This window comes from Lithobates pipiens, unplaced genomic scaffold, assembly GCF_037356315.1.
Source record: "Lithobates pipiens isolate NorthernLeopardFrog02 unplaced genomic scaffold, aLitPip1_a1.2 Scaffold_1, whole genome shotgun sequence".
NCBI classification, from domain to species: Eukaryota; Metazoa; Chordata; class Amphibia; order Anura; family Ranidae; genus Lithobates; species Lithobates pipiens.
The window spans coordinates 250,132,627-250,149,233 of NW_027507685.1; positions in this window are offsets into that span (position 1 = coordinate 250,132,627).

Consider the following 16,607-nt stretch of genomic DNA (forward strand, 5'->3'; position numbering starts at 1 on the left):
TTTCCTTCCTCCCTCCCTCCCTTATCTCTTTCCTTCCTTCCTTTCTTCTTCCCTCCCTCCCTTCCTTCCTCCCCCCCTTCCTTCCTTCCTTCCTTCCTTCCTTCCTTCCTTCCTTCCTTCCTTCCTTCCTTCCTTCCTTCCTTCCTTCCCCCTCCCTTTCTTCCTTCTCCCTCCCTCCCTCCTCTCTTTCTTTCCTTCTTCTCCCTCTCTCCTTCCTTCCTTCCTTCCTTCCTCATGCCTCTCTTTTCTTTTTCCCTCCCTCCCTCCCTTCCTTCCTTCCTTCCTTCCTTCCTTCTTTCCTCCCTTCCTCTCTCCCTTCCTTCCTTCCTTCCTTCCTTCCTTCCTTCCTTCCTTCCTTCCTTCCTTCCTCCTGCCTCTCTTACCTTTCTCCCTCCCTCCCTTCCTTCCTTCATTCCTCCCTCCCTTCCTCCCTCCCTTCCTTCCTTCCTTCCTTCCTCCCTTCCTTCCTCCCTTCCTTCCTTCCTTCCTTCCTTCCTTCCTTCCTTCCTTCCTTCCTTCCTTCCTCTCTTACCTTTCTCCCTCCCTCCCTTCCTTCCTTTATTCCTCCCTCCCTCCCTCCCTCCCTCCCTTCCTTCCTTCCCTCCTTCCTTCCTTCCCTCCTTCCTTCCTTCCTCTCTCCCTTCCTTCCTTCCTTCCTTCCTTCCTCCCTTCCTTCCCTTCTTTCCTCCTCTCTTTCCTTCCTCCCTCACTCCCTCCCTCATCTCTTTCCTTCCTTCCTTCCTTCCTCCCTCCCTCCCTCCCTCCCTTCCTTCCTTCCTTCCTTCCTTCCTTCCTTCCTTCCTTCCTTCCTTCCTCTCTTTCCTTCCTGCCTCCCTCCCTCTTCACTTTTCTTCATGATCTCTGCAGTGACGCATACCTCACAATTGTCTGAGATGGGAACTATTAGCAAAAGTGAATAGGCATAGGACACACCCCCTGCCACACCCCCTTAAAAGGGAAATTTATTTATTTATGTAAAATCTTTATCCCAAAAAAAACAGTTGCTGTAACTGATTATAAAGCATGTGATAAAGTTTGGCTTCAATTTGTTAGTGTACGCAAATCTGCTAGTACATATAACACTTCTTTCCCCCCAATGATGCTGTCCAAAGGTGCCCCTTGTGCTTCTTCATCCAGAGTGGAGGCGCACTAATACAGGAGGTGTATTACTGGCTAGTTTACCAGGTGAAAACAGAGGGGAAAATAGCCTAAAAAAGAAAACGAATGCAGCCGCCACATCTAATGATTAGTAAGCTGTAATGTATTATATTTTTTGTTTTAAGTTTACTACTGCTGTAACTTGTAGCGAGGTTCTACTGTTTCCTTGACATTGTATTATTTTTCAACACTGGACATTTACAGTATAAAACTGTACAAGAATTTTAATGAATTTCAGCCGAGATTGAGAGTCGCCAACCGCATGAAATATCATCTCATGGCTCTCAAAGCATAGGTGTTTATTAGAGATGGGCCGAACACCCCCCTTGTTTGGTTCGTAGCAGAACACCCGAGCAGGGCAAAAGTTCTGCCCCAAACCGTGAACTCCACTGAAGTCTTTGGGAGCCGAACAGGAAATGGGAATGGGGGGTCCGGGTACTGCCCTGGGGGACTTGTATCAGTGCAAATACAAAAAAAAAAAAAAAGTATCGTTTTTTCAGGAGCAGTAATTTTAATGATGCTTAAAATGCAACAATAACAATGAAAAAATCCCTTAAATGTCTGGGGGGTCCCCTTAGTCTGCCCGGAAAAGTAGCACATCTATAGATGATATATGGAACTTCTAACTCAAATCACCACTCCTAGCACACCTCCCCCAATTTCCCCTCCTAGACCAATTTTTATCCCCTCCCTCCAACCTCCTTGTGGGTGCCCCACCACCTCACACGATACCACAGTGCCCAGGGCAGCCACGCTCCTGCCCATCCCACTTGTCCCGGCCCTGCCCATACCTCTGAAGCTTTGCCCAATCAGGGCGCAGAATGCGCAGTGTATTGCAGAGTTTTTGGCGGGGCCAACCCCCCTGCAGATTCGTCCCTTCGGCGAACGGTTGAACCGGCAAATGCACTAGTGTTGATAAATATGTCACTAACATGGGGCATCACGTAGGGGGGGGGGGGATGTTTATTTACAGATTGCATACAGAAAGGGGTTAACACTACACCTAGAGAGTTTTTTTTTTCTATACGGGAACCAAAACTTTTCTACTTACAAGTCCATACACTCTGAAAGCTGTCAGCCCTTTCTTGTGCTGTGCCCCAATCAATCAATAAAGCAATTACTTTGAGATCATCTCAGTGCTACTCTTTAGCACTCGGCTACACCTAAGATTTTTAATCACCTAGCAGGATGTGATTAACCCTTTTCTGACATCTCTATTCTTTTTTTTTTTTTTTAAATAGAGTCAGGTGCTTACAATACAATAAAACAGGTACCTACATCTTCTAGTATCATGTAATACACTATACAGTGGAACCTTGGATTACGAGCATAATCCGTTCCAGGAAAGTGCTTGTAATCCAAAGCACTTGCATATCAAAGTGAGTTTCCCCATAGAAAACAATGGAAACGAAGATAATTAGTTCCACATTGACTTCTATTGCATGCAATACAGCATATGGCCAGAGGTGGTGGGGGGGCGGCGGAGAGCCTCGGAAATACTCGGGGACAGCTCGGCGGAACTCGGAAAGCCTTGGAAATCTTTGGAAACACTCAGGAATGGAGTATTTCCTAGTGTTTCCAAGTATTTTCGAGTCATTCCGAGTATTTCCGAATATTTACGAAGGGCTCCAAACCGTTCCGAGTGTCCCCGGCCGCTGGGCTGGCCTGGCAGATGCTGGGCTGGGCACTGTGGGTAGGCAGAGGGCGGCTGTGCGCAAGTGCACTGAGACTCGGCGGCGGCTGATTTTGGATCTCGGGGATTTCCGGAATTGCGGCGCATGCGCAGTTCTTACCCGAGCCAATCGCAGCCATTTTTACTGGCACTTTTTCCTTACTACGGACTTTTACGGGCACCGGAAAAATGCCTTGTTTTTACGGGCTACCCGTAAATCTATGGGCGTTTGGCCAAATGCGGTACTGCACTGCCCATTAGCTGGAATTCTGCTCGTTTTGCGAGACAACACTCTCAAACCGAGTCCGAATTTTTAAGAAAAAGTTGCTCGCCTTTCAAAACGCTCGTTAACCGCGTTACTCATAAACCAAGGTTCCACTGTATTACAAATTAAGATCTCACAATATGCCCGTGCCACTACTACCCTAGATCTGATCACTGTGCCACGGAGAAACCCAATGTAAATTAAGCAACCACTTTTAAAAGAAATGATAACAAAATCTACCAAAAACAACCTAAAGGGTAAATATTGGCGCTGAACACGCGATAACATAAACAATGAACACGTACATTATACACAAATCCCTGGACAAAATTGTAATGACGAAACGCGTCGGAAACGTGGCTATATGGCAACCGGAAGTTGAATCACTTGGTTTATACAAATTATCCTCAGAAACTAAAAATAATCGTTGGGTGAGATTTTGCATATTCCAGTAACGAGATGGGGGCTGGTCCGGGATGACCTGGGCTGAATGATGCTGGACAGCAGACTGAGGACATCTAGTGGCAGAAAAAAAAATACAGCAGGAAACATCTTTGGATTGAAGGTGAATATTGTGGTAAAAGCTGGCTTTATTACTTTATCTATTTATGCTTTATTCATTTTTATTTTGTTATTTCTCTGCTTAACCCCAACCTGTGATCACTTGATTTATACAAATTATCCTCAGAAATTAAAAAACAATCCTTGCGTGAGATTTTACATACTCCAGTAAGGAGATGGGGCTATTCCCGGATGACCTGGGCTGAATGATGCTGGACAGCAGACTGAGGACATCTAGTGACAGAAAAAAGAATACAGCAGGGAACATTTTTGGATTGAAGGTGAATATTGCGGTAAAAGCTAGTTTTATTACTTTATCTATTTATGTTCTATTCATTTTTATTTTGTTATTTCTCTGCTTAACCCGAACCCAAACTTCATTTATAAAAATTATCCTCAGAAATTAAAAAATTATCCATGGGTGAGATTTTGCATACTCCAGTAAGGAGATGAGGGCTATTCCGGGATGACCTGGGCTGAATGATGCTGGACAGCAGACTGAGGACATCTAGTGGCAGAAAAAATAAATACAGCAGGGAACATCTTTGGATTGAAGGTGAATATTGCGGTAAAAGCTGGCTTTATTACTTTATCTATTTATGCTCTCTCCATTTTTATTTTGTTATTTCTCTGCTTAACCCCAACCTGTGATCACTTGATTTATACAAATTATCCTCAGAAACGAAAAATAATCCTTGGGTGAGATTTTGCTACTTCAGTAATGACATAGGGGCTGGTCCGGGATGACCTGGGCTGAACTATGCTGGGCAGCAGACTGAGGACATCTAGTGGCAGAAAAAAGAATACAGCAGGGAACATTTTTGGATTGAAGGTGAATATTGCAGTAAAAGCTGTTTTTATTACTTTATCTATTTATGTTCTATTCATTTTTATTTTGTTATTTCTCTGCTTAACCCGAACCCGAACCTTCATTTATAAAAATTATCCTCAGAAATGAAAATATTATCCTTGGGTGAGATTTTGCATACTCCAGTAAGGAGATGGGGGCTGGTCCAGGATGACCTGGGCTGAATGATGCTGGACACCAGACTGAGGACATCTAGTGGCAGAAAAAAGAATACAGCAGGGAACATTTTTGGATTGAAGGTGAATATTGCGGTAAAAGCTAGTTTTATTACTTTATCTGTTTATGCTCTCTCCATTTTTATTTTGTTATTTCTCTGCTTAACCCCAAACCTGTGATCACTTGATTTATACAAATTATCCTCAGAAACTAAAAATAATCCTTGGGTGAGATTTTGCATACGCCAGTAACGAGATGGGGGCTGGTCCGGGATGACCTGGGATGAATGATGCTGGACAGCAGACTGAGGACATCTAGTGGCAGAAAAAAAAATACAGCAGGGAACATCTTTGGATTGAAGGTGAATATTGCGGTAAAAGCTGTTTTTATTACTTTATCTGTTTATGCTCTATCCATTTTTATTTTGTTATTTCTGGAAGTCATTCGGCTTCCACAGAAAAGTTTCTTTTTTTTTCTTCTGAAAAGCTAATGATGTTACATCATGTGGCCAGATGCGGGTAATGCTTATCGGAGTCTCAGTACAATGCCAGTGAAAACATGCAGCCATAAGAGAAGGAATTTAGAGCTCGGCTAGGCAATCTGCCGGCTTGTTTTACAGCTATTTGCTGGCAGATGAACACAGTACGACCTTTCCACTCCAGCGTGCCGCACAGAACAGCAGGGATGATGCGGAGATGGGTTCAGTTTAGAAATAGCGCACATCAGTGAGAAGGGCCAGGCAGTGTTACGGGGATGTGCTGCTAGAGAAAATCTCCTGATTACCTGGGCTTGTCATACACACAAGGATCATATATCTCTATATCTCGCCCTGTCCGCGAAACACGAGCAATGATCCGAAGCTTGCTACACCATTATTTTTTAATCCAAAGAATTCAGCTTGTAATAGCTTTACAAGTTACACAAAGAAGAGCGCGCGGCGCGGAAGGCACTCGCAATGTTCTTCATATTAATACTGTCATTCCGTTGTCTGGGGGGGCGAGCGCCGGCCTCGGGGTGCCGTCTCTGCAGTATGACTGTTCGGGTTTTAATTAAGGGAGTTGGCAGAGGACCTTTGGTCTGTCAATCAGCTGCGGTGTGAAGGCATTAGAGAGCAATCCCAGGGAACGAGTGAAAGCACTCAATACGATGCTGTGACTATCCAGCAAGTGCTGCAGCTGCGCTAAAATGGGGAGAACAAAAAAAATTATCAAGTGTGTTTCAACCGCTTAAGGACCAGCCGCCTTCACTATACCGCGACAGGTTGGCTTTCCTGGGCGAATCGCCGTAGGTGTACGTCGGGCGCTTTAAGAGCGATAAGGAGCACCTGTGCCGAAGCAAGCGGCCGACGGTCGTGATGTCCGCCGTCCACCCGCGATCGCTCCACAGAGAGCCAGAACGGGGATCTGTCAATGTAAACAGACAGATCCCTGTTCTGACAGGGGAGGAGAGACAGATCGTCTGCAGGGATGAGCCGAACACCCCCCCCCCCCCCCCCAGTTCGAGAACGCGAACACCATTAAAGTCTATGGGACAGGAACATGAATAATCAAAAATGCTCATTTTAAAGGCTTATATGCATGGTATTGTCGACTTGAAAATCGGACTCATCCCTAATCATCTGTTCCTAGTGATTAGGAACAACGATATGTCTCCTCCTCCAGTCAGTCCCCTCCCCCCATAGTTAGAAACACCTCCCAGGGAACGCATTTAACCCCTTGATCGCCCCCTAGTGTTAGCCCCTTCCCTAGTGATTAGGAACAACGATATGTCTCCTCCTCCAGTCAGTCCCCTCCCCCCATAGTTAGAAACACCTCCCAGGGAACGCATTTAACCCCTTGATCGCCCCCTAGTGTTAGCCCCTTCCCTAGTGATTAGGAACAGCGATATGTCTCCTCCTCCAGTCAGTCCCCTCCCCCCCACAGCTAGAAACACCTCCCAGGGAACACATTTACTCCTTGATCGCCCCCTAGTGTTAACCCCCTTCCCTAGTGATTAGGAACAGCGATATGTCTACTCCTCCAGTCAGTCCCCTCCCCCCACAGTTAGAAACACCTCCCAGGGAGGACATTTACCCCTTGATCGCCCCCTAGTGTTAACCCTTTCCCTAGTGATTATGAACAGAGATATGTCTCCTCCTCCAGTCAGTCCCCTCCCCCCACAGTTAGAAACACCTCCCACAGATCACATTTACCCCTTGATCGCCCCCTAGTGTTAACCCTTTCCCTAGTGATTATGAACAGAGATATGTCTCCTCCTCCAGTCAGTCCCCTCCCCCCACAGTTAGAAACACCTCCCAGGGAACACATTTACCCCTTGAATGCCCCCTAGTGTTAACCCCTTCCCTCCCTAGTGATTAGGAACAGTGATATGTCTACTCCTCCAGTCAGTCCCCTCCCCCCACAGTTAGAAACACCTCCCAGGGAACACATTTAGCCATTGATCGCCCCCTAGTGTTAACCCCTTCCCTAGCGATTATGAACAGCGATATGTCTACTCCTCCAGTCAGTCCCCTCCCCCCACAGTTAGAAACACCTCCCAGGGAGCACATTTACCTCTTGATCGCCCCCTAGTGTTAACCCCTTCCCTAGTGATTAGGAACAGCCATATGTCTACTCCTCCAGTCAGTCCCCTCCCCCCACAGTTAAAAACACGTCCCAGGGAACACATTTACCTTTTGAGCGCCCCCTAGTGTTAACCCCTTCCCTACCAGTGACATTTACACAGTAAATCAGTGCATTTTTATAGCACTGATCGCTGTAAAAATGTCAATGGTCCCAAAAATATGTCAAAAGCGTCCAATCTGTCTGCTGCGATATCGCATATCACTAGTTAAAAAAAAAAACATAATAATAAAAATGCTGTAATTCTATCCTCTATTTTGTAGACGCTATAATATTTGTGCAAACCAATCAATATACACTTATTGTGATTTTTCTTTTACCAAAAATATGTAGAAGAACATATACTGTATTGGCCTAAACTAAAGAAGAAATTATTTTTTTCTTTTTAATTGTTGCTTTTTTTTTGTTTATAGTGCAAAAAAATAAAAAAATGCAGAGGTGGTCAAATACCACCAAAAGAAAGCTCTATTTGTGGGAAAAAAGGACATTAACCGATTCAGTCCCGGAAGATTTTACCCCCTTCCTGACCAGAGCACTTTTTGCGATTCCGCACTGTGTTGCTTTAACTGACAATTGCGCGGTCGTGCCACATTGCACCCAAACAAAATTGATGTCCTTATTTTCCCACAAATATAGCTTTCTTTTGGTGGTATTTGATCACCCCTGCGATTTTTATTTTTTGTGCTATAAGCAAAAAAAAGAGCGACAATTTTGAAAAAAAAAAGCAATATATTTTACTTTTTGCTATAATAAATATCTCACAAAAAATATATATATAAAAAAATTCGAGCAGTACTATCTTTAATGTTTTGGGCTACTTAAAGTAGTGGAATAGTTTAAGAAAGAAAGAAAAATGAGGTTCCCCCAATTTCAAGTCAGAGTTGAGGGAAAGATGGATGGTGCTAAATACGGGGGGATATTCTTGAGCAAAACCTGTAGCACTCTGTGTGTTATTTGAGGTTAGGATGGAGGTTCACCTTCCAGCAGGACAATGACCCCAAACACACTGCTAAAGCAACACTTGAGTGGTTTAACCACTTGAGATCCGCGCTATAGCCGAATGACGGCTACAGCGCGGATCTCCTTTTCCGGGACTACGTCTATTGACGTAGTCCCGTGCACGAGCGGCCTGCGCGGCGCGCTCTGTGATCGGCGAGTCTACGAGACTCGCCTGATCATCGATCCGTGCAAGGGGTCGATCCCGACCCCTTATCACGTGATCAGCTGACAGCCAATGACAGCTGATCATGTGATATAACGGAGCCGGTAATCGGCTATTATTCTTCCTCGCGCTGAGAAAAAAAAAAAGCCGATCACCGGCGGCAGTGATCGGGACATCAGTCCCGATCATGGCCAGCCCTGCCAGTGCCCACCTGCCCCCTGCCAGTGCCCACCTGCCCCCTGCTTTGCCTGCCTAAATAAAAAATGTGTCCCCCCTGTCAGTGCCACCCCCCAGCAGTGCCCATAGTGCCACCCAGCAGTGCCCACAGTGCCACCCAGCAGTGTCCACAGTGCCACCCAGCAGTGCCACCCAGCAGTGCCCACAGTGCCACCCAGCAGTGCCCACAGTCTGCCTCAACAAAGGTGCTGCACCCCAGTGCCACATATCCGTGCCCAGCAGTGCCGCCCATTAGTGCCCATCAGTGCCCAGCAGTGCCGCCCATCAGTGCTCAGCAGTGCCACCTATCAGAGCCACCTATCAGTGCCACCTATCAGTGCCCATCAGTCCCATCTATCAGTTGTACCTATCAGTGCCCCTTAGTGCCACCCATCCGTGCCACCCATCTGTGCCACCCATCCGTGCCATCTTATCTGTGCCCATCTTTGCCCATCAGTGCTGCCTTATCTGTGCCCATCGGTGCCGCCTTATCTGTGCCTATTAGTGCCGCCTTAACTATGCCTATCAGTGCCCACCAGTGCAGCCTATCAGTGCCCACCAATGCAGCCTATCAGTGCCCACCAGTGCAGCCTATCAGTGCCGCCTCATCAGCGCACTTCAATGAAGGAGAAAAATGACCTGTTTGCAAAATTTTATAACAAACTATTAAACATGATTTTTTTTTTTTGCATCTTTTTTTGTTTGTTTAGCAAAAAATAAAACTCCCAGCTGTGATTAAATACCACCAAAAGAAAGCTCTATTTGTGGGAAAAAAAATGATAAAAATTACATTTGGGTACAGTGTTGTATGCCCGCGCAATTGTCATTCAAAGTGCATCAGCGCTGAAAGCTGAAAATTGGTCTGGGACTGAGGGGGGTTTAAGTGCCCAGTAAGCAAGTGGTTAAGGGGAAACATGTTAGCCCTTGTACACACGGTCGGACATTCCGACATACAATCTGTCGGATTTTGTCCAACGGATTTTGTCCGAAACTGGTGTTGCATACACACGGTCGGACAGAGTTGTCGGAAAATCCGATCGTTCGTAACGTGATGACGTTATTTCGTTACGACGAGACTACGTTTAGGCTAGTAGCCAATAGCTTTGGTCTAGGAATTTGATCTGAGCATGTGTGGCACTTTGTCCGATCGGAATTCTCTACACGCAATCGGACAAAGTCCGATCAGATCATGTTGTCGGAAAGTTTTATAGCCCAGCTCTAAAACTTTTTATGTCGGATATTATTATATATAGAGCCCACACACAGTCGGATTATCCGACAACACGGTCCGATCGGACATTTTCCCGTCGGGAATGTCCGACCGTGTGTACAAGGGCTGAATGTGTTGGAATGGCCTAGTCAAAGCCCAGACCTCAATCCAATAGAAAATCTGTTGGCCAGACTTAAAGATTACTGTTCATAAGCGCAAACCAAACAACTTGAAGGAGCTGGAGCAGTTTTGCAAGGAGGAATGGGCAAAAATCCCAGTGCTAAGATGTGGCAAGTCTCATAGAGACTTATCCAAAGCGACTTGTGATAGCCACAAAAGGCGGCTCTACAAAGTATTGACTTTAGGGGGGTGAATAGTTATGCTCATTGACTTTTTTCTGTTATTTTGTCCTATTTGTTGTTTGCATCACAATAATAATAATAAAAAAAAAAAATCTTCAAATTTGTGGGCGTGTTCTGTACATTATATGATGCAAATCCTCGAACAATCCAGGTTAATTCCAGATTATGAGGCAACAAAACATGAAAAAAGGCCAAGGGGGGTTGAATACTTTTGCAAGGCACTGTACATGGCCATGAATCCCCAGTGATGTAAGCAAAGGGCCAGAATAGTTTAAAAAAGAAAAGAAAATGGCATTCCCCCCCCCCCCCCCCAGTTCAAACCAGGTCTTTAACCACTTGAGATCCGCGCTATAGCCAAATGACGGCTACAGCGTGGATCTCCTTTGCCGGGACTACGTCTATTGACGTCGTCCTGTGCACGAGCGGCCTGCGCGCCCCCTGAGGGGCGCGCGCGGCGCGCTCTGTGATCAGCGAGTCCATGAGACTCGCCTGATCACCGATTCGTGCAAGGGGTCGATCCCGACCCCTTATCACATGATCAGCTGTCAGCCAATGACAGCTGATCATGTGATATAACGGAGCCGGTAATCGGCTATTATTCCTCCTCGCACTGACAGAGAGAGGAGAAAAAAAAAAAGCCGATCACCGGCGGCCGTGATCGGGACATCAGTCCCGATCACGGCCAGCCCTGCTAGTGCCCACCTGCCCCCTGCCAGTGCCCACCTGCCCCCTGCAGTGCCAAATGTTTAAAAAGTAAGTGTCCCCCATCAGTGCCACCCAGCAGTGCCCACAGTGCCACCCAGCAGTGCCCACAGTGCCACCCACAGTGCCACCCACAGTGCCACCCAGCAGTGCCCACAATCTGCCTCAAAGGTGCTGCACCCCAATGCCACTTATCCGTGCCCATCAGTGTCATCTACCAGTGCCCAGCAGTGCCGCCCATCAGTGCCCAGCAGTGCCACCTATCAGAGCCACCTATCAGTGCCACCTATCAGTGCCCATCAGTCCCATCTATCAGTGGTACCTATCAGTGCCCATCCGTGCCACCCATCCATGCCACCCATCCGTGCCACCCATCTGTGCCCATCTTTGCCCATCAGTGCCGCCTTATCTGTGCCCATCGGTGCCGCCTTATCTGTGCCTATTAGTGCTGCCTTAACTATGCCTATCAGTGCCCACCAGTGCAGCCTATCAGTGCCCACCAATGCAGCCTATCAGTGCCCACCAATGCAGCCCATCATTGCCCACCAGTGCAGCCTATCAGTGCCGCCTCATCAGCGCACTTCAATGAAGGAGAAAAATGACCCGTTTGCAAAATTTTATAACAAACTATTAAAACATGATTTTTTTTTTTTTTGCATCTTTTTTTGTTTGTTTAGCAAAAAATAAAACTCTGAGCTGTAATTAAATACCCCCAAAAGAAAGCTCTATTTGTGGGAAAAAAATGATAAAAATGTCATTTGGGTACAGTGTTGTATGCCCGCGCAATTGTCATTCAAACTGCATCAGCGCTGAAAGCTGAAAATTGGTCTGGGACTGAGGGGGGTTTAAGTGCCCAGTAAGCAAGTGGTTAAGATCTGCTTTGAAATTTAGGGGAACCACCCGTGCAACAATAAAACAAGACATGAGGTCCCCCCAAAATCTGCACCAGACCCTTGGGGTCTGGTACAGATTTTAAGGGGGGGGTGCATGCAAAACAAAAAAAACAAAAAATCCTTGAGGTCCCCCTAAAAATCCATACAATTAGGGATGAGCTCAAGGTTTGGTTCCTTTATTACACAGGACAGCTTCCCATTGACAATGGCTGCTAAGGACGCCAGTGGGTGTAGGCACTGCCTAGACCTTATCCACCAGTGACATCATCAGCCTTATTCACTTTGCGCACACACATCCCTGTTCTGCCTCTCGTGCCCGCAATCACTCGTGGCCGTTAGTCATCGTGACCGCCGGCCCCCGAGCATCGGCACCCCCGCAGTGCAGCCGACACATGCGCGCACCTGCTAACCCGCTTAAAGGAGCCGATGTACAGCTATAATGGCTCGCAGGAACGTGCCGACCTGCCACAGTATGATGACGGCGGCTGGTCGGCAGGCGGTTAACTACTTAACGACTACAGGGCATATACAGACCGACTTTGTCACATTGAGGAGCCAAAGGATGGGGCCACATATTGTAAAATCTTGGATGAGAACCTTCTTCCCTCAGCCAGAGCACTGAAGTTGGGTGGTGGATGGGTCTTCCAGCATGACAATGACCCAAAACACACCGCCAAGGCCACAAAGGAGTGGCTCAAGAAGAAGCACATTATGGTCTTGGCGTGGCTTAGCCAGTCTCCAGACCTTCATCCCTTAGAAAATGTATGGAAGGAGCTGAAACTTCAAATTGCCAAGAGCCAGCCAAGAAACCTTATGGATTTAGAGAAGATCTGTAAAGAAGAGTGGACCAAAATCCCTCCTGAGATGTCTGCAAACCTGGAGACCAACTACAAGAAACATCTGACCTCTGTGCTTCCCAACAAGGGTTTCTCCACCAACTACTAAGTCTTGTTTACTTGGGGTTCAAATACTTATTTTACTCACTGAACTGCAACTTAATTTACAATATTTGTATCGTGTTTTTTTCTGGATTTTTGGTTGATATTCTGTCTCTATCATTTAAAATACACCTATGATTAAAATTATAGACCCTTCATTTCCTTGTAAGTGGGCAAACTTACAAAAACTGTAGGGGATCAAATAATTATTTTCCCAACTGTATATATATATATATATATATATATATATATATATATATATATATATATATATATATATATATATATATATATATATATATATATTGTGGCAGCACGCAGGTAAAATCACCTGGTTGTATTCAGGATGGGAAATATGTGTGTCCTAGATTCAGGCTGTATGCAGACTTTTACAATTAGAGGGGAAGAGTTAATGAGCCCAGCTGTAGTAAGTGGGCTCATTAAGACCTCTACAAAAAACCCCAGCATGCATAGGGAGATGCTCCATCCTGGAACCAGTTTTGTGTGTATAGACTGGGGAGTCTGAGATCTGTTCTGTGCGGTGAGTTAACGCCTGTGTGGCAAACCCCTACAATAGAGACAGGGACTGGGGCAGCACAAGGCTGCACCCAGTTGTTAGACAGGGAGTCTACGTGTGTAGTTAGAGGTCAAGCTGACCAGAATTTATTTTCCTGTTTTATTTTGTTTGGCTGTTTATGTATCACTGCATGTAGCAGAAATAAACCGGATCTTTTGTTTTTTGAACCTACACCGCTGCCTGCTGTGCCTGACTTTGTGTTGTGAACCCATCCAGGGGGTCACACACACCCGCTACCGAGCTAACCCCTCACAATATATATATATGTGATTCCTGGAAGTGGGCTAATGGGCCGTAGACACAGACGTAGACAACAGTAGACACAGCAGAATCTGAGTTCTGCCTATGTAAACAATGCAGAGTTCTGTCCTCACAGCGGGGATGTGATGGATTTTCTTTCCATGCCAAGCACATCCCTTAGTAAAAGAACCTTACAGTACACAAAAACACTGGCTAGGCACACATTTAACCCTGTGATTGCCCTAAATGTTTAACCCCTTCCCAGCCAGTGTCATTAGTACAGTGACAGTGCTTATTTTTAGCACTAATCACTGTATTAGTTGCTGATTGCCATCATTACTAGTTAGGCATGTGCACTGTTTTTTTTGTTTTTTTTTGGGTCAAAAAAAATTAAAAAATCTGAAAATAAGAAAGAAAATCTGAAAATTTGAAAGAATAATTAACTAATTAATAATAACAAACCATTAAATTATAGCTATTGGAATTTTTACGAAAACCCGTTTAACAGATTTTTACAAATATTCGACATTTCGAATATTCGAAAATTCATAAATTTCAACATTCGTAAATTTAATGATTCAAAATGCGAAGATCCGTGAACGTAACGGATACAAATTTATAAGAATTATCTGAAATAACGAATGCCGCATCTAAACAAGTGGAATCGAACAAATGAATAATAAATAATCATAATAATAAAATGTTTTTTATTATTATTATTGTTATTTATTATTATTTATTCTTTATGTTCCATTCGTTTAGATGCGGCATTTGTTACATTGGATAATTTGTAACTTCAGTTAAATTCATATTTGTTGCGTTCACTAACAGCCATATTTGAAAGGAACTTTCAATACCTATAATTTAATACTTAGTAATAGTTAAGTTATTATTAGTTTGTTATTATTTCAGATTTTAGAATTTATGGGTTTTCGGATTTTCAAAATTTCCGGATTTCCGAATGATCGAATTTACAAATATACGAATTTATGAATTTTCGAATATTCAAATCTTCGGAATTTTTTTTTTAAACAGGTCTTCATTAATTTCGGAGATTTCCAAATTAACGTATTTGTCAAAATTCATTAAAAAAAAACGTCAGACTTCTAAACTTCTAATTCAGACCGAAATGAATTGCACATATCTATTTCTATATAAAAAGAAATAAGAATTCCAATATACTGTATATCCCATAGTTTGTAGATGTTACTTTTATGCTTATTGGGATTTTGTTTACAAAAAAATTTTAATTAGATTTTTTTTTTTTATTATTATTATTGAATATGTTTTATAGCTGAAATTAAAAAAAATATATATATTATTTTCTTTTTCAAAATGTTATTTTTTTTGTTTTTGTTTTTTCTGTGGTGATCAAATACCTCCAAAATAAATCTCTATTTGTGGAGTAAAAAAGTAATAGAAATAAACAATAAAATTATTTATGTACAGCGTTGCATGATTGCGCAATTGTCAGTTAACGTAACGCAGTGCCGTATCGCAAAAAAAATGACCTGGTCATTAAAAGGGGTCACCTGGTATAACGCACACATGTTAACATGCATTATGTTATGTAGTATTGAGTGTTGTGTTTGAGCGTATTATTCAGAATGAATGGGCTGCCAACGCACCCTAATGTGCCGATTATTGCATCTTTAAAAGGACTGTTACTATTTTTCTTGTTTATTTTTTTTATTTTTATTTTTTTTATATCCACCTAGTTATATATCCAGAGACAGGCGTGAATCATTTGTATTAGCAACATTGTATTAGAATATTATCAACATAAATTTAGAAGGCTGAAGAAAAATTCTAATCTCCTAAGGCTTCATTTCTAATAGCTCGGTTATATTCTGTAAAACGCGCCGATAACATTTTATATATGATAACGGGAGCTGATTTAGATTGCTTTGTGTTGATGGCAATTGTAGGATTTACTCAGCAATCGTTGAATAAAGTATTCCTGGTAGAAGATGAAAGTAAACCTTAGCTGAAAGATATTGAGGGCTTAGTCACGATCAGGGTGGGGGGGCAGTAAAAATTATCAGGAAGAGGAGGAGCCAGGATCACTGCTGGAGGACCCGAGAAGAGGAGGACCGGGGCCAGTCTGTGCAAAACCAGGTGAGTATACATGTTTGTTATTTTCATAAAAAAAAAAAGGTTTTGACTTTGGGAACCCTACACAGCAGCTTGAAGGTGTCGTGGTGTACATACTTTGCCGATGATGGTTTGTTTTATAGTTGCAGCCAAACGGCACCCCCCCCCCCCCTGCCGTCATGTCTGGCAGTACCACTGCCAAATGGGACCCATTCAAGTGAATGGAGTCACTCCACAACTGCCCTGCAAACACGTGCAATGCACACAATTGTGGCATGGCGTGGGGTGGGGTGCTGTGAGCTTTCCAGGGTTCAAACAGATGGTGAGGAGGTGCCTGTCAACTGCCCTCTGAAAAGCAGCCCACTGCAGATTCAGAAGGGCAGCTAGGGCTGCTGCTAGAGTAAACAAGCTCTTAGTATCCTCAAAACACCCTTTTTTATATAAAATACGTGTTCTCTTTTTTTATCCCCGATTATGACTCAGTGCTTCTGATCCCCTGCAGTTTTTTGTGGCCATTTCATGTCTACATGAAGCCCAGTGATGGCTGCAAGGTAGTTGGCAAGGCGGGTTTCTTGACACACTACACTGGACCCAAGACTCAGGACACTGGACTTAGGGCACTGGGCTCAGGACTTTGGACTCAGGACACTGGGCTCAAAACTTTGGACTCAGGACACTGGGCTCAGGACACTGGGCTCAGGACTTTGGACTCAGGACTTTGGACTCAGGACTTTGGAATCAGGTCACTGGGCTTAGGGTACTCGATTTAGGACACTGGGCTCAGGGCACTCGATTTAGGACACTGGGCTCAGGACACTCGATTTAGGACACTGGGCTCAGGACTTTGGGCTCAGGAATTTGGACTCAGGACACTGGGCTCAGGAATTTGAACTCAGGACACTGGGCTCAGGA